The sequence below is a fragment of the Chiloscyllium plagiosum genome, unplaced genomic scaffold (assembly GCF_037043375.1).
Source record: "Chiloscyllium plagiosum isolate Xiang-an unplaced genomic scaffold, Cpla_swu_hap1 HiC_scaffold_1, whole genome shotgun sequence".
Taxonomy (NCBI): Eukaryota; Metazoa; Chordata; class Chondrichthyes; order Orectolobiformes; family Hemiscylliidae; genus Chiloscyllium; species Chiloscyllium plagiosum.
The window spans coordinates 172,557,897-172,578,878 of NW_028270139.1; positions in this window are offsets into that span (position 1 = coordinate 172,557,897).

A 20,982-nucleotide genomic window follows, 5' to 3' on the forward strand; every position below is an offset into this window, starting at 1 on the left:
GAGGATAGACAAGTCCCCCGGGCCTGACGGGATATATCCTAGGATTATGTGGGAAGCAAGAGAGGAAATTGCAGTACCGTTGGCAATGATCTTTTCGTCTTCACTGTCAACGGGAGTGGTACCAGGGGACTGGAGAGTGGCGAATGTTGTGCCCCTGTTCAAAAAAGGGAATAGGGATAACCCCGGGAATTACAGGCCAGTTAGTCTTACTTCGGTGGTAGGCAAAGTAATGGAAAGGGCACTGAGGGATAGGATTTATGAGTATCTGGAAAGACATTGCTTGATTAGGGACAGCCAGCACGGATTTGTGAAGGGTAGGTCTTGCCTTACAAGTCTTATTGAATTCTTTGAGGAGGTGACCAAGCATGTGGATGAGGGTAGAGCAGTGGATGTCGTATATATGGATTTTAGTAAGGCATTTGATAAGGTTCCCCATGGTAGGCTTATGCGGAAAGTCAGGAGGCATGGGATAGAGGGAAATTTGGCCAATTGGATAGAAAACTGGCTAACCGGTCGAAGTCAGAGAGTGGTGGTAGATGGTAAATATTCAGCCTGGAGCCCAGTTACAAGTGGAGTTCCGCAGGGATCAGTTCTGGGTCCTCTGCTGTTTGTAATTGTTATTAATGACTTGGATGAGGGAGTCGAAGGGTGGGTCAGTAAATTTGCAGATGATACGAAGATTGGTGGAGTTGTGGATAGTGAGGAGGGCTGTTGTCGGCTGCAGAGAGACTTAGATATGATGCAGAGCTGGGCTGAGGAGTGGCAGATGGAGTTCAACCCTGCCAAGTGTGAGGTTGTCCATTTTGGTAGGACAAATAAGAATGCGGAATACAGGGTTAACGGTAGGGTTCTTAGTGAGGTGGAGGAACAGAGGGATCTTGGGGTCTATGTTCATAGATCTTTCAAAGTTGCCACTCAGGTGGATAGAGCTTGCAAGAAGGCCTATGGTGTATTAGCGTTCATTAGCAGAGGGATTGAATTCAAGAGTCGTGAAGTGATGTTGCAGCTGTATAGGACTTTGGTTAGGCCACAGTTGGAGTACTGTGTGCAGTTCTGGTCGCCTCACTTTAGGAAAGATGTGGAAGCTTTGGAGAGGGTGCAGAGAAGATTTACCAGGATGTTGCCTGGAATGGAGAATAGGTCGTATGAGGATAGGTTGAGAGTGCTAGGCCTTTTCTCGTTGGAACGGCGAAGGATGAGGGATGACTTGATAGAGGTTTATAAGATGATCAGAGGAATAGATAAAGTAGACAGTCAGAAACTTTTTTCCCGGGTGCAACAGAGTATTACAAGGGGACATAAATTTAAGGTGAAGGGTGGAAGGTATAGGGGAGATGTTAGGGATGGGTTCTTTACCCAGAGAGTGGTGGGGGCATGGAATGCGCTGCCTGTGGGAGTGGTGGAGTCAGAATCTTTGGTGACCTTTAAGCGGCAATTGGATAGGTACATGGATGGGTGCTTAAGCTAGGACAAATGTTCGGCACAACGTCGTGGGCCAAAGGGCCTGTTCTGTGCTGTATTATTCTATGTTCTATGTTCTATGTTCTAACCACGGTGCCACTGTGCCGCCACTTAAGAGGGAAATCAGGAGAGCAAAAAGGGGAGTTGAAGAGCTTTGGCAAATAGAGTTAAGGAGAATTCAAAGGGCTTTACAAATACATTAAGGACAAAAGGGTAACTAGGGAAAGAATAGGGCCCCTCAAAGATTAGCAAGACAGCCTTTGTTTGGAGCCACAGGAGATGGGGCAGATACTAAACAAGTATTTTGCATCAGTATTCACTTTGGAAAAGGACATGGAAGATATTGAATGTAGGGAAATAGATGATGATATCTTGAAAAATGTCCATATTACAGAGGAGGAAGTGCTAGATGTTTTGAAACACATAAACGATCCCCAGGACCTGATCAGGAGTACCCAAGAAATCTGAAAAGCTAGGGAAGTGATTGCTGGGCCTGCAGTCCTCACTTTCTCCTCTTACTGAGATATTTGTATCATCGATAGTCACAGGTGAGGTGTCAGAAGACTGGAGGTTGGCTAACGTGGTGCCACTGTTTAAGAAGGGTGGTAAGGACAAGCCAGGGAACTATAGACCAGTGAGCCTGGTGTCGGTGGTGGGCAAGATTTTGGAGGGAATCCTGAGGGACAAGATGTACATGTATTTGGAAAGGCAAGGACTGATTAAGGATAGTCAACGTGGCTTTGTGCGTGGGAAATCATGTCTCATAAACTTGATTGAGTCTTTTGAAGAAGAAACAAAGAGGATTGATGAGGGAATAGTGATGGACGTGATCTATATGGACTTCAGGAAGGCATTCGACAAGGTTCCCCACGGCAGACTGGTTAACCAGATTAGATCTCACAGAATGCAGGGATAACTCGCCATTTGGATACAGAACTGGTTCAAAGGTAGAAGACAGAGGGTGGTGGTAGAGGGTTGTTTTTGAGACTGGAGGCCTGTGACCAGTGGAGTGCCACAAGGATCAGTGCTAGGTCCACTACTTTTCATCATTTATATAAATTATCTGGATGTGAGCATGAGGTAAAGTTAGTACGTTTGCTGGTGATACTAAAATTGGAGGTGTAGTGGACAACGAAGAAGGTTACCTCAGATTGCAATGGGATCTTGATCAGATGGGCCAATGGGCTGAGAAGTGGCTGATGGAGTTTAATTTAGATAAATGTGAGGTGCTGTATTTTGGGAAAGCAAATCTTAGCAGGACTAATACACTTAATGGTAAGGTCCTAGGGAGTGTTGCTGAACAAAGAGACCTTGCAGTGCAGGTTCATAGCTCCTTGAAGGTAGATAGGATAGTGAAGAAGCTATTTGGTATGTTTTCCTTTATTGGTCAGAGTATTGAATACAGGAGTTGGGAGGTCATGTTGCAGCTGTACAGGGCATTGGACAGAATGTTGGTTTGAATATTGCATGCAATTCTGGTCTCCTTCCTATCGGAAAGATGTTGTGAAACTTGAAACAGTTCAGAAAAGTTTTACAAGGATGTTGGAGGATTTGAGCTATCGGGAAAGGCTGAACAGACTGGAGCTGTTTTCCCTGGGGCGTCGGAGGTTGAGGGGTGACCTTATAGAGGTTTATAAAATCATGAGGGGCTTGGATAGGAGAAATAGACACAGTCTTTTCCCTTGGGTGGGGGAGTCCAGAACTAGTGGGCATAGGTTTAGAGTGAGAGAGGAAAGATATAAAAGAGACCTAAGGGGCAACGTTTTCACACAGAGGGTGGTACATGTATGGAATGAGCTGCCAGAGAAAGTGGTGGAGGCTAGTACCATTGCAACATTTAAAAGGCATCTGGATGGGTATAAGAATAGGAAGGGTTTGGAGGGATATGGGCTGGGTGCTGGCAGGTGGAACTAGATTGGACTGGGATATCTGGTTGGCATGGACGGGTTGGACCAAAGGGTCTGTTTCTGTATGTTTCCTGTACATCTCTATGACTCTATGTGGTACCTTTCAGAGAGCGGTTCTGTGGCCGCAGTCTGTTGCTGCTCTTTGCCGCTCTAGCCAACTGTTCAAATTACCCGATGTTTTTATACCCCAAAACATCGGATCGTCTCATTGGTTTGATGTCATCAAAGCATTAAAATTCAAATTTGATTGGACTTTCGTATCTTGGGGCATAATTTAAACTGATTGGCTAGCTTTGAATTTGTTGTGTACCACGGCAACTCAGCTCCAGCTATTGTTTCACAGCCAAATGTTACATTTTAAAATTGTTCAGCACTCTCTGTGCTTATTAAGTCCTTGCCAGCTTCCACTTTCTGAATGGTACAGTACACACTTACACCTTCATAACACCTCCCTCCTTTAAAAAGACCCATCATAATGAAAAGATGGCATCATTTTTTCCCCTCTATTCCTCAACCACATTATCATGACATACATATGACTTTAATCTGAGTTCATGTTTACCTCTTCCAACATATATATATAAAACATTGAACAGATACCAATCTCATCAATATTTAATCAGTTAAATCCACAATAACGCATCTGCTATTATATTCTTATGGCCCGCAGCATGTACGATTTGTAAATTAAATGTCTGTAACATAAAACTCCAATGAAATAGTCTGATATTCTTGTCTTTATAGCATTCCAAACATTTAAGAGGATTGTGATTTGTGTGTACGATCTTCGCTAAAACATTGTTCGTGACACAAACATTAAAATGTACCAAACTCAATAGTTTCTTTTCGACCATAAAGTACTTTCTCTAGGAGGTGTTGAGTTTCTTTGAAAAGTAGCCAATTGGCAGTTCAATCCCATCATCATCTTCCTGTCGCAGTACAGCTACGACTCCTATATCATGAGCATTGATGGCAACTTTAAAGCCTTTCAAAAAGTTTGGTTTAGCCAAAACTGGTGCGGTGGTTAATATTGCTTTTAAATTGTCAAATGCGTCCACCAAAATTCAGCAAATCTGTTAATGGTGTCACTATGCTGCCGAGGTTTGGAACAAATCTCTGATAGAATCCGCTTTGTCCCAAAAATCGAAATACCTCTTTCTTCAAGGTTGGTCGTAGAAATTCCTCGATAGCCTTCGTCTTTGCATTCTTTGGGGTCAACCTTCCGTGACTGATGTTATGTCCCAAGAATGTCACCTCTGCTTTTGCGAATTCAGTTTTGTTTAAGATCATTATAAGTTTTGCTTCTCTTAATCAGTCAAGGAGCTCTGCCAACTGTACCATGTGGTCTTCCCAGGATTCATTAAAGATCACTACATCCTCCAATTAGATTGCACAGTTTGTTAACCCAGCCACAACTCTAAACATGAATCTTTGGAATGTGGTGGGTGCATTCTTCATTACAAAGGGCATTCCCTGAATTAATATTGCCCATTTGGGGTTACAAACACAGAGATTTCTTTAGCTTTTTCTGAGAAAGGTACCTGCCAATAACCACACAGTAAGTCCAACTTGATGATGTAACTGACTTGTCCAACTTTCTCCAAACAGTCCTCTAATCTTTTTATTGGGTCTGAGTCCGATTTAGTTACAGTGTTGACCTTCCGGTAATCCACGTAAAATCATTGAATCCTGTCAGGTTTGGGAACTAAGACAATCAGCTCCACTTGTTCTGACTTGGTTTGATGATATCTTCATTGAGCATGGCCTCCACCTCCATTTGGACCAGTGTGGCTTTGAAAGGATTAAGTCTGGAGAGGATCAGTATTCCCTATGTCTGCCTCATTAACAATAGCATTAGTCCTCTCCATCTTATTCCTATATTTGTCCTCATACTTCTGTAGCAATCCTTTCAACTGCGTTCTTTGCTCCTAAGATAAGTACTGAAAATGTGTTGCTGGAAAAGCGCAGCAGGTCAGGCAGCATCCAAGGAGCAGGAGAATCGACGTTTCGGGCATGAGCCCTTCTTCAGGAATCTCCTTCTCTTGCTCCTTGGATGCTGCCTGACCTGCTGCGCTTTTCCAGCAACACATTTTCAGCTCTGACCTCCAGCATCTGCAGTCCTCACTTTCTCCTGAGATAAGTAGTTTACTAACGTATCCCACTCCTCAAGGACTTCCTCATTGTTTAATGTATTTTGAGGCACATAAAATCCCAAAACGACTAGAGGATTTGATTTGACCTCTCACTCTGCGGGGCAGTAACTAACGTAGGTAAAAACGAGATGCTGGAAACCCAAGTCTGGATTAGAGTGGTGCTGGAAAAGCACAGCAGGTCAGGCAGCATCCAAGGACCAGGAAAATCGACGTTTCGAGCAAAAGCCTTTCATCAGGAATAGAGGCAGGGAGCCTGCAGGGTGGAGAGATAAATGAGAGGGGGGGGGGGGGGGGGAGGCGGCGCTGGAGGAGACCCAGGACCTGCATGTCCTCGGCAAAGTAGGAGGGGAAGTTGAAATGCTAGACCATGGGACGGTGGGGTTGATTGGTGCGGGTGTCCCAGAGATGTTCCCTATAGGCTCTGCGAGGAGGTATCCAGTCTCCCCAGTGTAGAGGAGACCACATCGGGAGCAACGGATACAATAAATGATATTGGTGGATGTGCAGGTAAATTTTTGATGAATGTGGAAGGCTCCTTTAGGGCTTTGGATGGAGGTGAGGGAAGAGGTGTGGGCACAGGTTTTGCAATTCCTGCGGTGGCAGGGGAGGGTGCCAGGAGGGGACGGTGGGTTGTTGGGAGCTGTGGACCTGATCAGGTGGTCACGGAGGGATCAGTCTTTGCGGAAAGTGGAAAGGGGTGGGGAGGGAGATAAATCTCTGGTGGTGGGGTCCGTTTGGAGGTGGCGGAAATGTCAGCGGATGATGCAGTTTATGCGAAGATAGGGTGGAAGGTGAGCACCAGGGGGTTTCTGTCCTTGTTACGTTGGAGGGGTGGGGTTCGAGAGCGGAGGTGCGGGATGTGACGAGATGTGTTGGAGGGCATCTTCAACCACGTGGGAAGGGAAATTGTGGTCTCTAAAGAAGGAGGCCATTTGGTGTATTCTGTGGTGGAACTGGTCCTCCTGGGAGCAGATACGGAGGAGGCAGAGGGATGGGAATACGGGATGGCATTTTTGCAGGACGTAGGGTGGGAAGAGGTGTATTCCAGGTAGCTGTGGGAGTTGGTGGATTTGTAAAAAATGTCAGTGTCAAGTCAGTCGTCATTAATGGAGATGGAGAAGTCCAGGAAGGGGAGGGAGGTGTCAGAGACGGTTCAGGTGAATTTAAGGTCAGGGTGGAATGTGTTGGTGAAGTTGATGAATTGCTCAACCTCCTCATGGGAGCATGAGGTTGCGCTGAAGCAGTCATCAATGTAGTGGAGGAAGAGGTGGGGAATGGTGCGGTGTAATTATAGAAGATGGACTGTTCTACATAGCCAACAAAGAGACAGGTATTGCTGGGGCCCATATAGATGCTGATGGCTACCCCTTTGGTCTGGAGGAAGTGGGAGGATTCAAAGGAGAAATTGTTAAGGGTGAGGACCAGTTCAGCCAAACGAATGAGAGTGTTGGTGGAAGGGTACTGTTGGGGACGTTGGGAGAGAAAGAAACGGAGGGCTTGGAGGCCCTGGTCATGGTGAATGGAGGCATAGAGGGATTGGGTATCCATGGTGAAGATGAGGTATTGGGGGCCTGGGAAGTCTTGGTGGAGGTGGAGGGCATGGATGGTGTCTTGAACGTTTGTGGGGAGTTCCTGGATTAGGGGGATAGGACAGTGTCGAGGTAGGTAGAGATGAGTTCGGTGGGGCAGGAGCAAGCTGAGACAATGGGTCGGCCGGGGTGGTCAACCTTGTGGATCTTGGGATGGAGGTAGAATTGGGCAGTGCGGGGTTCCCAGACTATGAGATTGAAAGCTGTGGGTGGGAGATCTCCTGAGGTGATGATGTTGTGTATGGTCTGGGAGATAATGGTTTGGTGATGGGGGTTGGGGTCATGGTTGAGGGGGCGATAGGAGGATGTGTCTTCGAATTGGCGTCTGGCTTCATTGGTGTAGAGGTCAGTGCGCCAAACTACCACTGCACCCCCTTTATCCGCTGGCTTAGTGGTGAGGTCAGGATTGGAGGAGAAAGTGAGGACTGCAGATGCTGGAGATCAGAGCTGAAAATGTGTTGCTGGAAAAGTGCAGCAGGTCAGGCAGCATCCAAGGAGCAGGAGAATCGACATTTCGGGCATGAGCCCTTCTTCAGGAATGAGGCCCACTTAAAACTGCTGGTTTGACCTCTTCATCATCTCTTGACTCCTCAAGGGTCAGTTAGACTCGAAACTTCAGCTCTTTTCTCTCCTTACAGATGCTGCTAGACCTGCTGAGATTTTCCAGCATTTTTTCTTTTGGTAGTAGCTGCCGCTGCTGCCTCACCGATAACCAGGACTCCCCGACTCCAGCCCTACCTGAACCAGGAGCTTCCATTGCCTCACCCATAACTAGGACACCCTGGCTTTGGCATGACCTAAACCAGGAGCTACCACAGCCTCACCGATAACCAGGACACCCTGGCTCCAGCTCTACGTGAACCAGGAACTGTCCCATCTCATCAAAAACCAGGACTGCCTTTCTCTGGCCCTAACTGAATCAGGAACGGCCGCTGCTGCCTCACCCGATAACCAGGATTCTCCACTCTGGCCATACCTGATCCGGGAACAGCTACAGCTTCCTCACAGATTACCAGGACGCCCTGGCCGCAGCTGTACCTGAACCAGGAGAAGCCACTGTCTCCTCACCGATAACCAGAACTCCCCAGCACAGGCCCGAACTGAACCAGAAGCTGCCACTGCTGTCTCACCAATAACCAGGACTCCCTGGCTCAGCCCTACCTCAACCAGGAGCTGATCCTGCCTCTTTATCGATACCAGGAGTCCCTGGCTCTGCTGCCAGGTCAAGCCACCACCTCCTTACCAAGAATCCCAGTCTGGCAGCCAGACTCCACAATAACACCTTCTCAGCCATCGCCAGCAAGTGGAAGATAAAGATAAAATAAGAAAGAAGACAAAAAGAATGAGGAAAGCTGGGAGGAAGTAGCTGGGTTGGAGTGGACGGGCTTAGGAGCTCAAATGCTACCTACCTTGCCGGCGCTGCCATCAAAACAAAACACTGTATGGTATGGTATAGTAGGGGTAGTATATATGAGTGTGTGTGTATGTGTGTGTATACGTGTGTGTGTGTGTGTACACGTCTGTGTGTGTGTGCGTCTGTGTACGTGTGTGTGTACGTGTGTGTATGTACATGTCTCTGTGTGTACATGTGTGTGTGTCTGTGTGTCCGTGTGTGTGTGCCTCTGTGTGTGTCCGTGTGTGTGTGTCTGTGTACGTGTGTGTGTGTCTACGTGTCTGTGTATGTGTGTATGTGTGCATCTGTGTACGTGTGTGTGTGTCAGTGTACGTATCTGTGTATATGTGTGTGTGTGTCTGTGTCTGTATACGTGTGTGTGACTGTGTGTACATGTGCGTGTACGTGTGTGTACATGTGTGTGTCTGTGTGTGTGTACGTGTGTGTGTCTGTGTGTGTACGTGTGTGCGTCTGTGTACATGTGTTTGTGTGTATGTCTGTGTACGTGTGTGTGTACGTGTGTGTGTACATGTGTGTGTGCATCTGTGTAGGTGTGTGTGTGTGTACATGTGTTTGTGTGTGTGTGTGTCTGTGTGCGAGTGTGTGTGTGTACGTGTGTGTGTCTGTGTGTATGTGTGTGTGTACATGTGTGTGTGTACGTGTGTGTGTGTCTGTGTGTACGTGTATATGTGTGTATGTGTGTGTGTACGTGAATGTGTGTCTGTGTGTATGTGTGTGTATATGTGTGTGTGTACGAGTGTGTGTATGTCTGTGTGTACGTGTGTGTGTATGTGTCTGTGTGTACGTATGTGTGTACGTGTCTGTGTGTGTACATGTGTGTGTACATGTGTGTGTGAACGTGTCTGTGTGTACGTTTGTGTGTGTCTGTGTGTGTACGTGTGTGTGTACATGTGTGTGTGTGTACGTGTGTTTGTACGTGTGTGTGTGTACGTGTGTGTGTGTCTGTGTACGTGTGTGTGTGTCTGTGTATCTGTATGTACGTGTGTATACGTGTGTATGTGTGTGTACGTGAATGTGTGCGTACGTGAATGTACGTGTGTGTGTCTGTGTATGTGTGTGTGTACACGTGCGTGTGTGTGTACGTGTGTGTACGAGTGTGAGTATGTCTGTGTGTACGTGTGTGTGTCTGTGTGTACGTGTGTGTATGTGCCTGTGTGTGTACATGTTGTGTGTACGTATGTGTGTACATGTGTGTGTGTCTGTGTGTGTACATGTCTGTACGTACATGTTTGTGTGTGTCTGTGTGTACGTGTGTGTACGTGTGTGTGTACATGTGTGTGTCCGTGTACATGTGTTTGTGTGTGTGTGTCTGTGTACGAGTGTGTGTGTACGTGTGTGTGTGTCTGTGTGTATGTGTGTGTGTGTGTACATGTGTGTGTGTGTCTGTGTGTATGTGTGTGTACGTATGTGTGTGTCTGTGTGTGTACATGTGTGTGTATACGTGTGTATGTGTGTGTACGTGAATGTCTGTGTACGTGTGTGTACATGTGTGTGTGTACGTGTGTACGAGTGTGTGTATGTCTGTGTGTGTGTGTATGTGTGTGTGTCTGTGTGTACGTGTGTGTGTACATGTGTGTGTGTCCGTGTCTGTGTGTACGTTTGTGTGTGTCTGTGTGTGTACATGTGTGTGTATACGTGTGTATGTGTGTGTACGTGAATGTCTGTGTACGTGTGTGTACATGTGTGTGTGTACGTGTGTACGAGTGTGTGTATGTCTGTGTGTGTGTGTATGTGTGTGTGTCTGTGTGTACGTGTGTGTGTACATGTGTGTGTGTCCGTGTCTGTGTGTACGTTTGTGTGTGTCTGTGTGTGTACATGTGTGTGTATACGTGTGTATGTGTGTGTACGTGAATGTCTGTGTACGTGTGTGTACATGTGTGTGTGTACGTGTGTACGAGTGTGTGTATGTCTGTGTGTGTGTGTATGTGTGTGTGTCTGTGTGTACGTGTGTGTGTACATGTGTGTGTGTCTGTGTGTACGTTTGTGTGTGTCTGTGTGTGTACGTGAGTGTGTACATATGTGTGTGTACGTGTGTTTGTACGTGTGTGTGTATATACGTGTGTATGTGTGTGTGTACGTGAATGTCTGTGTATGTGTGTGTACATGTGTGTGTCTGTGTGTATGTGTGTGTGTACGTGTGTGTGTACGTGTGTGTACGAGTGTATGTATGTCTGTGTGTACGTGTGTGTGTGTGTGTATGTGTGTGTGTCTGTGTGTACATGTGCGTGTATGTGTCTGTGTGTGTAGGTGTTGTGTGTACGTATGTGTGTACGTGTGTGCGTGTACGTGTGTGTGTCTGTGTGAGTACGTGTGTGTACGTGTGTTTGTACCTGTGTGTGTGTACGTGTGTGTGTGTCTGTGTACATGTGTTTGTGTGTGTGTGTGTCTGTGTACGAGTGTGTGTGCACGTGTGTGTGTGTACACGTGTGTGTGTGTCTGTGTGTGTGTGTGTGTGTACGTGTGTGTGTCTGTGTGTACGTGTTTGTGTATACGTGTGTATGTGTGTGTGTACGTGAATGTCTGTGTACGTGTGTATACATGTGTGTGTGCCTGTGTGTATGTGTGTGTGTACGTATGTGTGTACATGTGTGTGTGTGTCTGTGTGTACATGTGTGTGTGTGTACGTGTCTGTGTGTACGTTTGTGTGTGTCTGTGTGTGTACGTGTGTGTGTACGTGTGTGTGTGTACGTGTGTTTGTATGTGTGTGTGTACGTGTGTGTGTCAGTGTACATGTGTGTGTATGTGTGTGTGTACGTGTGTGTGTGTCTGTGTGTATACGTGTGTGTGTACGTGTGTGTACGAGTGTGTGTATGTCTGTGTGTACGTGTGTGTGTGTACGGGTGTGTGTATGTCTGTGTGTACGTGTGTGTGTACATGTGTGTGTCTGTGTGTACGTGTGTGTGTGTCTGTGTGTACGTGTGTGTGTGTGTCTGTGTACGTGTACGTGTGTGTGTACGTGTCTGTGTGTACGTTTGTGTGTGTCTGTGTGTGTACGTGTGTGTGTATACATGTGTGGGTCTACGTGTGTTTGTACATGTGTGTGTGTACGTGTGTGTGTCTGTGTGTGTCTGTGTGTACGTGTGTGTATACGTGTGTGTGTGTACGTGAATGTGTGTCTACATGTATGTACATGTGTGTGTCTGTGTGTATGTGTGTGTGTATACATGCGTGTGTGTGCGTGTGTGTGTACGAGTGTGTGTATGTCTGTGTGTGTGTGTACGTGTATGTGTCTGTGTGTACATGTGTGTGTATGTGTCTGTGTTTGTACGTATGTGTGTACGTGTGTGTGTGTGTCTGTGTGTGTACATGTCTGTGTGTACATGTTTGTGTGTGTCTGTGTGTGTACGTGTGTGTACGTGTGTGTGTACGTGTGTGTGTGTGTCTGTGTACATGTGTTTGTGTGTGTGTGTGTGTACGAGTGTGTGTGTACATGTGTGTGTGTCTGTGTGTACGTGTGTGTGTCTGTGTGTACGTGTGTGTGTCTGTGTGTATATGTGTGTGTGTGTCTGTGTGTATGTGTGTGTGTACGTGTGTGTGTCTGTGGGTCTGTGTGTGTACGTGTGTGTGTATACGTGTGTATGTGTGTGTGTACGTGAATGTCTGTGTACATGTGTGTGTGTCTGTGTGTATGTGTGTGTGTACGTGTGTGTGTACGTGTGTGTACGAGTGTATGTATGTCTGTGTGTACGTGTGTGTGTGTATGTGTGTGTGTCTGTGTGTACATGTGCGTGTATGTGTCTGTGTGTGTAGGTGTTGTGTGTACGTATGTGTGTACGTGTGTGTGTCTGTACATGTGTGTGTGTACGTGTCCGTATGTACGTTTGAGTGTGTCTGTGTGTGTACGTGTGTGTGTACATATGTGTGTGTACGTGTGTTTGTACGTGAGTGTGTGTACGTGTGTGTGTGCCTGTGTACATGTGTGTGTGTGTGTATGTGTGTGTGTACGTATGTGTGTGTCTGTGTGTCTGTGTGTGTACGTGTGTGTATACGTGTGTACGTGTGTGTGTACGTGTGTGTGTACGAGTGTGTGTGTACGAGTGTGTATGTCTGTGTGTACGTGTGTGTGTGTGTACGTGTGTGTGTCTGTGTGTATGTGTCTGTGTGTACGTGTTGTGTGTACGTATATGTGTACGTGTGTGTGTGCCTGTGTGTGTACGTGTCTGTGTGTACGTTTGTGTGTGTCTGTGTGTGTACGTGTGTATGTGTACGTGTGTGTGTCTGTGTGAGTACGTGTGTGTACGTGTGTTTGTACCTGTGTGTGTACGTGTGTGTGTCTGTGTACATGTGTTTGTGTGTGTGTGTCTGTGTACGTGTGTGTGTACGTGTGTGTGTGTCTGTGTGTACGTGTGTGTGTGTACACGTGTGTGTGTGTCTGTGTGTATGTGTGTGTGTGTACGTGTACGTGTCTGTGTCTGTGTGTACGTGTGTGTGTATACGTGTGTATGTGTGTGTGTTCGTGAATGTCTGTGCACATGTGTATACATGTGTGTGTGTCTGTGTGTATGTGTGTGTGTACGTGTGTACATATGTGTGTGTGTCTGTGTGTACATTGTGTGTGTACGTGTCTGTGTGTACGTTTGTGTGTGTCTGCGTGTGTACGTGTGTGTGTGTACGTGTGTGTGTGTGTGAGTACGTGTGTGTACGTGTGTTTGTACCTGTGTGTGTGTACGTGTGTGTGTGTCTGTGTACATGTGTTTGTGTATGTGTGTCTGTGTACAAGTGTGTGTGTACGTGTGTGTGTGTGTACACGTGTGTGTGTGTCTGTGTGTATATGTGTGTACGTGTGTGTGTGTCTGTGTGTCTGTGTGTACGTGTTTGTGTATACGTGTGTATGTGTGTGTGTACGTGAATGTCTGTGTACGTGTGTATACATGTGTGTGTGTCTGTGTGTATGTGTGTGTGTACGTATGTGTGTACATGTGTGTGTGTTTGTACGTGTGTGCGTATGTACGTGTCTGTGTGTACGTTTGTGTGTGTCTGTGTGTGTACGTGTGTGTGTACGTGTGTGTGTACGTGTGTTTGTATGTGTGTGTACATGTGTGTGTGTGTGTCAGTGTACATGTGTGTGTGTATGTGTGTGTGTACGTGTGTGTGTGTCTGTGTGTGTACGTATGTGTATACGTGCGTGTGTATACGAGTGTGTGTATGTCTGTGTGTACATGTGTGTGTGTACGAGTGTGTGTACGTCTGTGTGTACGTGTGTGTACATGTGTGTGTCTGTGTGTACGTATGTGTGTGCCTGTGTGTACGTGTTGTGTGTACGTGTGTGTGTGTCTGTGTACGTGTGTGTGTACGTGTCTGTGTGTACGTTTGTGTGTGCCCGTGTGTGTACGTGTGTATACATGTGTGTGTGTACGTGTGTTTGTACGTGTGTGTGTACGTGTGTGTGTCTGTGTGTGTACGTGTGTGTATATGTGTGTGTGTATGTGAATGTGTGTGTACGTGTATGTACGTGTGTGTGTCTGTGTGTATGTGTGTGTGTATACATGCCTGTGTGTGTACGTGTGTGTGTACGAGTGTCTGTCTGTGTGTGTGTGTACGTGTATGTGTCTGTGTGTACATGTGTGTGTATGTGCCTGTGTTTGTACGTGTTGTGTGTACGTATGTGTGTACGTGTGTGTGTGTGTGTCTGTGTGTGTACATGTTTATGTGTGTACGTGTGTGTACGTGTGTGTGTACGTGTGTGTGTGTCCATGTACATGTGTTTGTGTGTGTGTGTCTGTGTACGAGTGTGTGTGTACATGTGTGTGTGTCTGTGTGTACGTGTGTGTGTCTGTGTGTACATGTGTGTGTGTCTGTGTGTATGTGAGTGTGTCTGTGGGTCTGTGTGTGTACGTGTGTGTGTATACGTGTGTATGTATGTGTGTACGTGAATGTCTGTGTACGTGTGTGTACATGTGTGTGTATGTGTGTGTACGTGTGTGTACGAGTGTGTGTATGTCTGTGTGTACGTGTGTGTGTGTGTATGTGTGTGTGTCTGTGTGTACATGTGTGTGTATGTGTGTGTGTGTAGGTGTTGTGTGTACGTATGTGTGTACGTGTGTGTGTCTGTGTGTGTACATGAGTGTGTGTGTACGTGTGTGTATGTACGTTTGTGTGTGTCTGTGTGTGTACGTGTGTGTGTACATATGTGTGTGTACGTGTGTTTGTACGTGTGTGTGTACGTGTGTGTCTGTGTACATGTGCGTGTGTATGTGTGTGTGTACGTGTGTGTGTGTCTGTGTGTCTGTGTGTGTACGTGTGTGTATACCTGTGTATGTGTGTGTGTACGTGAATGTGTGTGTGTATACGTGTGTGTGTGTATACGTGTGTGTGTACGAGTGTGTATGTCTGTGTGTACGTGTGTGTGTGTGTGTACGTGTGTGTGTCTGTGTGTATGTGTCTGTGTGTACGTGTTGTGTGTACGTATAGTGTACGTGTGTGTGTGTCTGTGTGTGTACGTGTCTGTGTGTACGTTTGTGTGTGTCTGTGTGTGTACATGTGTATGTGTACGTGTGTGTGTCTGTGTGAGTACGTGTGTGTACGTGTGTTTGTACCGGTGTGTGTGTACGTGTGTGTGTGTGTCTGTGTACATGTGTTTGTGTGTGTGTGTCTGTGTACGAGTGTGTGTGTACGTGTGTGTGTGCCTGTGTGTACGTGTGTGTGTGTACACGTGTGTGTATGTCTGTGTGTATGTGTGTGTGTACGTGTATGTGTCTGTGTGTCTGTGTGTACGTGTGTGTGTATACGTGTGTATGTGTGTGTGTTCGTGAATGTCTGTGCACATGTGTATACATGTGTGTGTGTGTCTGTGTGTGTGTACGTATGTGTGTACATATGTGTGTGTCTGTGTGTACATTGTGTGTGTACGTGTCTGTGTGTACATTTGTGTGTGTCTGCGTGTGTACGTGTGTGTGTACATGTGCGTGTGTTTGTGTATGTGTCTGTGTACGTGTGTGTGTGTATGTGTGTGTGTACGTGTGTGTGTGTCTGTGTGTCTGTGTGTACGTGTATGTACGTGTGTGTGTCTGTGTACGTGTGTGTGTATACGTGTGTGTGTACGAGTGTGTGTATGTCTGTGTGTACGTGTGTGTGTGTGTGTACGTGTGTGTGTGTCTGTGTGTGTATGTGTCTGTGTGTGTACGTGTTGTGTGTACGTATGTGTGTACGTTTGTGTGTCTGTGTGTGTACGTGTGTGTGTGTACGTGTCTTTGTGTACGTTTGTGTGTGTCTGTGTGTGTACGTGTGTGTGTCTGTGTGAGTACGTGTGTGTACATGTGTGTTTGTACCTGTGTGTGTACGTGTGTGTGTGTCTGTGTACATGTGTTTGTGTGTGTGTGTGTTTGTGTACGAGTGTGTGTGTACGTGTGTGTGTGTCTGTGTGTACGTGTGTGTGTGTGTACATGTGTGTGTGTGTCTGTGTGTATGTGTGTGTGTACGTATGTGTGTGTCTGTGTGTGTACATGTGTGTATACGTGTGTATGTGTGTGTACGTGAATGTCTGTGTACGTGTGTGTACATGTGTGTGTGTACGTGTGTACGAGTGTGTGTATGTCTGTGTGTGTGTGTATGTGTGTGTGTGTGTGTGTACGTGTGTGTGTATGTGTCTGTGTGTGTACGTGTTGTGTGTACTTTTGTGTGTACGTGTCTGTGTGTGTACATGTGTGTGTGAACGTGTCTGTGTGTACGTTTGTGTGTGTCTGTGTGTGTACGTGTGTGTGTACGTGTGTGTGTGTGTACGTGTGTTTGTACGTGTGTGTGTGTACGTGTGTGTGTGTCTGTGTACGTGTGTGTGTCTGTGTGTCTATATGTACGTGTGTATACGTGTGTATGTGTGTGTGTACGTGAATGTGTGTGTACGTGAATGTACGTGTGTGTGTCTGTGTGTATGTGTGTGTGTACACGTGCGTGTGTGTGTACGTGTGTGTACGAGTGTGAGTATGTCTGTGTGTACGTGTGTGTGTCTGTGTGTACATGTGTGTGTATGTGCCTGTGTGTGTACATGTTGTGTGTACGTATGTTTGTACATGTGTGTGTGTCTGTGTGTGTACATGTCTGTGCGTACATGTTTGTGTGTGTCTGTGTGTGTCCGTGTGTGTACGTGTGTGTGTACATGTGTGTGTCCGTGTACATGTGTTTGTGTGTGTGTCTGTGTACGAGTGTGTGTGTACATGTGTGTGTGTGTCTGTGTGTATGTGTGTGTGTGTACATGTGTGTGTGTGTCTGTGTGTATGTGTGTGTGTACGTATGTGTGTGTCTGTGTGTGTACATGTGTGTGTATACGTGTGTATGTGTGTGTACGTGAATGTCTGTGTACGTGTGTGTATATGTGTGTGTGTACGTGTGTACGAGTGTGTGTATGTCTGTGTGTGTGTGTATGTGTGTGTGTCTGTGTGTTCGTGTGTGTGTACATGTGTGTGTGTCCATGTCTGTGTGTACGTTTGTGTGTGTCTGTGTGTGTACGTGAGTGTGTACATATGTGTGTGTACGTGTGTTTGTACGTGTGTGTGTATATACGTGTGTATGTGTGTGTGTACGTGAATGTCTGTGTATGTGTGTGTACATGTGTGTGTGTCTGTGTGTATGTGTGTGTGTACGTGTGTGTGTACGTGTGTGTACGAGTGTATGTATGTCTGTGTGTACGTGTGTGTGTGTGTGTATGTGTGTGTGTCTGTGTGTACATGTGCGTGTATGTGTCTGTGTGTGTAGGTGTTGTGTGTACGTATGTGTGTACGTGTGTGTGTGTACGTGTGTGTGTGAGTACGTGTGTGTACGTGTGTTTGTACCTGTGTGTGTGTACGTGTGTATGTGTCTGTGTACATGTGTTTGTGTGTGTGTGTCTGTGTACGAGTGTGTGTGTACGTGTGTGTGTGTGTACACGTGTGTGTGTGTCTGTGTGTGTGTGTGTGTACGTGTGTGTGTCTGTGTGTCTGTGGGTACGTGTTTGTGTATACGTGTGTATGTGTGTGTGTACGTGAATGTCTGTGTACGTGTGTATACATGTGTGTGTGCCTGTGTGTATGTGTGTGTGTACGTATGTGTGTACATGTGTGTGTGTGTCTGTGTGCACATGTGTGTGTATGTACGTGTCTGTGTGTACGTTTGTGTGTGTCTGTGTGTGTACGTGTGTGTGTACATGTGTGTGTGTGTACGTGTGTTTGTATGTGTGTGTGTGTACGTGTGTGTGTCAGTGTACATGTGTGTGTATGTGTGTGTGTACGTGTGTGTGTGTCTGTGTGTCTGTGTGTATACGTGTGTGTGTGTGTACGTGTGTGTACGAGTGTGTGTATGTCTGTGTGTACGTGTGTGTGTGTACGAGTGTGTGTATGTCTGTGTGTACGTGTGTGTGTACATGTGTGTGTCTGTGTGTACGTGTGTGTGTGTCTGTGTGTACGTGTGTGTGTGTCTGTGTACGTGTACGTGTGTGTGTACGTGTCAGTGTGTACGTTTGTGTGTGTCTGTGTGTGTACGTGTGTGTGTATACATGTGTGGGTGTACGTGTGTTTGTACATGTGTGTGTGTACGTGTGTGTGCCTGTGTGTGTACGTGTGTGTATACGTGTGTGTGTGTACGTGAATGTGTGTGTACATGTATGTACGTGTGTGTGTCTGTGTGTATGTGTGTGTGTATACATGCGTGTGTGTGCGTGTGTGTGTACGAGTGTGTGTATGTCTGTGTGTGTGTACGTGTATGTGTCTGTGTGTACATGTGTGTGTATGTGTCCTTGTTTGTACGTGTTGTGTGTACGTATGTGTGTACGTGTGTGTGTGTGTCTGTGTGTGTACATGTCTGTGTGTACATGTTTGTGTGTGTCTGTGTGTGTACGTGTGTGTACGTGTGTGTGTACGTGTGTGTGTGTCTGTGTACATGTGTTTGTGTGTGTGTGTCTGTGTACGAGTGTGTGTGTACATGTGTGTGTGTCTGTGTGTACGTGTGTGTGTCTGTGTGTACGTGTGTGTGTCTGTGTGTATATGTGTGTGTGTACGTGTCTGTGTGTATGTGTGTGTGTACGTGTGTGTGTCTGTGGGTCTGTGTGTGTACGTGTGTGTGTATACGTGTGTATGTGTGTGTGTACGTGAATGTCTGTGTACATGTGTGTGTGTCTGTGTGTATGTGTGTGTGTACGTGTGTGTGTACGTGTGTGTACGAGTGTATGTATGTCTGTGTGTACGTGTGTGTGTGTATGTGTGTGTGTCTGTGTGTACATGTGCGTGTATGTGTCTGTGTGTGTAGGTGTTGTGTGTACGTATGTGTGTACGTGTGTGTGTCTGTACATGTGTGTGTGTGTACGTGTCCGTATGTACGTTTATGTGTGTCTGTGTGTGTACGTGTGTGTGTACATATGTGTGTGTACGTGTGTTTGTACGTGTGTGTGTGTACGTGTGTGTGTGTCTGTGTACATGTGTGTGTGTGTATGTGTGTGTGTACGTATGTGTGTGTCTGTGTGTGTACGTGTGTGTATACGTGTGTATGTGTGTGTGTACGTGAATGTGTGTGTATACGTGTGTACGTGTGTGTATACGTGTGTATGTGTGTGTGTACGTGAATGTGTGTGTATACGTGTGTGTGTGTGTATACGTGTGTGTGTGTACGAGTGTGTATGTCTGTGTGTACGTGTGTGTGTGTACGTGTGTGTGTCTGTGTGTATGTGTCTGTGTGTACGTGTTGTGTGTACGTATATGTGTACGTGTGTGTGTGCCTGTGTGTGTACGTGTCTGTGTGTACGTTTGTGTGTGTCTGTGTGTGTACGTGTGTATGTGTACGTGTGTGTGTCTGTGTGAGTACGTGTGTGTACGTGTGTTTGTACCTGTGTGTGTACGTGTGTGTGTCTGTGTACATGTGTTTGTGTGTGTGTGTCTGTGTACGTGTGTCTGTGTACGTGTGTACGTGTGTGTGTGTACACGTGTGTGTGTGTGTCTGTGTGTATGTGTGTGTGTGTACGTGTACGTGTCTGTATGTCTGTGTGTACGTGTGTGTGTATACGTGTGTATGTGTGTGTGTTCGTGAATGTCTGTGCACATGTGTATACATGTGTGTGTGTCTGTGTGTATGTGTGTGTGTACGTATGTGTGTACATATGTGTGTGTGTCTGTGTGTACATTGTGTGTGTACGTGTCTGTGTGTACGTTTGTGTGTGTCTGCGTGTGTACGTGTGTGTGTGTGTACGTGTGTGTGTGTGTGAGTACGTGTGTGTACGTGTGTTTGTACCTGTGTGTGTGTACGTGTGTGTGTGTCTGTGTACATGTGTTTGTGTATGTGTGTCTGTGTACGAGTGTGTGTGTACGTGTGTGTGTGTGTACACGTGTGTGTGTCTGTGTGTATATGTGTGTACGTGTGTGTGTGTCTGTGTGTCTGTGTGTACGTGTTTGTGTATACGTGTGTATGTGTGTGTGTACGTGAATGTCTGTGTACGTGTGTATACATGTGTGTGTGTCTGTGTGTATGTGTGTGTGTATGTGTCTGTGTTTGTACGTGTTGTGTGTACGTATGTGTGTACGTGTGTGTGTGTGTCTGTGTGTGTACATGTCTGTGTGTACATGTTTGTGTGTGTCTGTGTGTGTACGTGTGTGCACGTGTGTGTGTACGTGTGTGTGTGTCTGTGTACATGTGTTTGTGTGTGTGTGTCTGTGTACGAGTGTGTGTGTACATGTGTGTGTGCCTGTGTGTACGTGTGTGTGTCTGTGTGTACGTGTGTGTGTCTGTGTGTATATGTGTGTGTGTGTGTCTGTGTGTATGTGTGTGTGTACGTGTGTGTGTCTGTGGGTCTGTGTGTGTACGTGTGTGTGTATACGTGTGTATGTGTGTGTGTACGTGAATGTCTGTGTACATGTGTGTGTGTCTGTGTGTATGTGTGTGTGTACGTGTGTGTGTACGTGTGTGTACGAGTGTATGTATGTCTGTGTGTACGTGTGTGTGTGTATGTGTGTGTGTCTGTGTACATGTGTTTGTGTGTGTGTGTCTGTGTACGTGTGTCTGTGTACGTGTGTACGTGTGTGTGTGTACACGTGTGTGTGTGTCTGTGTGTATGTGTGTGTGTGTACGTGTACGTGTGTGTGTGTCTGTGTGTACGTGTGTGTGTATACGTGTGTATGTGTGTGTGTTTGTGAATGTCTGTGCACATGTGTATACATGTGTGTGTGTCTGTGTGTATGTGTGTGTGTACGTATGTGTGTACATATGTGTGTGTGTCTGTGTGTACATTGTGTGTTTACGTGTCTGTGTGTACTTTTGTGTGTGTCTGCGTGTGTACGTGTGTGTGTGTGTACGTGTGTGTGTGTGTGAGTACGTGTGTGTACGTGTGTTTGTACCTGTGTGTGTGTACGTGTGTGTGTGTCTGTGTACATGTGTTTGTGTATGTCTGTGTGTACGAGTGTGTGTGTACGTGTGTGTGTGTGTACACGTGTGTGTGTGTCTGTGTGTATATGTGTGTACGTGTGTGTGTGTCTGTGTGTACGTGTTTGTGTATACGTGTGTATGTG